The following is a 1,660-nucleotide window of genomic DNA, read 5'->3' on the forward strand; positions in this document are numbered from 1 at the left end:
TTCGGGATTTAGGTTGGGTATCTTGTTGGTCGCTTCGGCAAACCTGGTCATGTAATCTTTCAGGATTTCGTTCGGCCCTTGTTTGATGGTGCTTAAGTAATCATAATTGTGGACGTATATGTTGGATGCGGCGAAGTGATTGACGAACTGGTCGGCTAGCTCATCAAAGTTTGAGATTGATCCTTCAGGAAGGTTAGAAAACCAGATTAAGGCGGCTCCGTCTAGAAAAGTTGGGAAAGTGTGGCATAGGATTGGATCAGATTCCTTATTTATAAACATCATGGCATGAAATTTAGTGACATGGACATTCGGGTCTCCTATTCCTTGGTAAGGTTTTAGGGTGGAAGGCAGGGTGAAATTTTTGGGCATGTTGAAGCTCATAACTTCTTTTGTGAAAGGGTTGGTTCTCTTGGTAGTTGTTTTCATGGCTTTGGGAATGGTGTGCTTAGTTTCTGAAGTATGTTCATCATCATTGCCTTTGTTTTCGGCATTCTTGTGTTCTCCTCCTTTGATACGGTCATGCTCCATTTGGCGTAGGAGTTCGGCCATCTTGTGGTTTTCGGCTCTGAGGGCCTCATTGATCGCCAGGATTTCAGCTTGATTGGTGCTTGATGGAGCGTGACTGTGCTCGTCCGCCATACGTCGTGACCTGCGAAAAAAAGTATGGAAAACGTACAAAGTAAAGGATTGTGGGGTTAGAAAAATCGTGGCCCTACGGTGGGCGACAAATGTTCCTATGTGAAAGTGGGCTCCGAGGTATAGCTCGTTTTACAGACACTTGAACTAGCTTTCCTTGGTGTAAAGAGGGTGGAACGATGTCTTCTTCATGGAAAGGCGGCGTTGGGTACCTGCAAAGGGACTCCAACGCTCAAGTAAGCATGAATGTATGAGAATTTCAAAGTAGAATTAGAATGAATTGTGTACCTTTTACTAGACTAGTCATCTGATTTTATATTACTAGCCTATAGACGATTATTTGAAATTCCGTTAGGTTTGACAAAGTCGTACTTGCTATTATTTCGGTTATTGGGGTTTTGATGATTTGGTTGAAGAGATATGTAGAAAAGTTATTTTGTTTTATCTTATTTCGCTGATTCTGATTCCGGAGTTGTTGGTGTAATCTGACTTAAAGAAACAGATCAGGTACAAATTAAATTAGTATACATAATTAAATACTTTCCACTAGTATAAAATTATTTTTTATAAGAATATAAAAATAGTAAATTTTCAAATGAGCTCTACTTTATCGTCACAGTCCGCACAATGATAGAACTATTCTTTTGAGGAGGAAAGATAGGTATGAAATTCCATTTATGGATTAATTTACTCAAATTATTCTACTTAATTTAAAGGATGCTGTTTTAATTATAATAAAACCCGAGTCCGAGTGGAAAAGAAAAGTCAGCCACCACTTAATAAATTTTAGAAAAAGATAGGAAAACAAAGTTTTTTTTTTAAAGTTTGAGAATAAGCCTTATTCACATTTCAAAAGCGAAGATTCTGTGAAGCATTTTCCCGAGACCAATCGGAATGAGACAATAAACAAAGTAGGTGGGATTCGTGAATATTATGCAATTGTTTTTTTAGTTTAAATTAATAGAAAGTATATAAACAGTTATATTTTAATATATTTTTTATGCAAAATATTTTTTATTTTGTG

This window comes from Arachis ipaensis, chromosome B04, assembly GCF_000816755.2.
Source record: "Arachis ipaensis cultivar K30076 chromosome B04, Araip1.1, whole genome shotgun sequence".
Taxonomy (NCBI): Eukaryota; Viridiplantae; Streptophyta; class Magnoliopsida; order Fabales; family Fabaceae; genus Arachis; species Arachis ipaensis.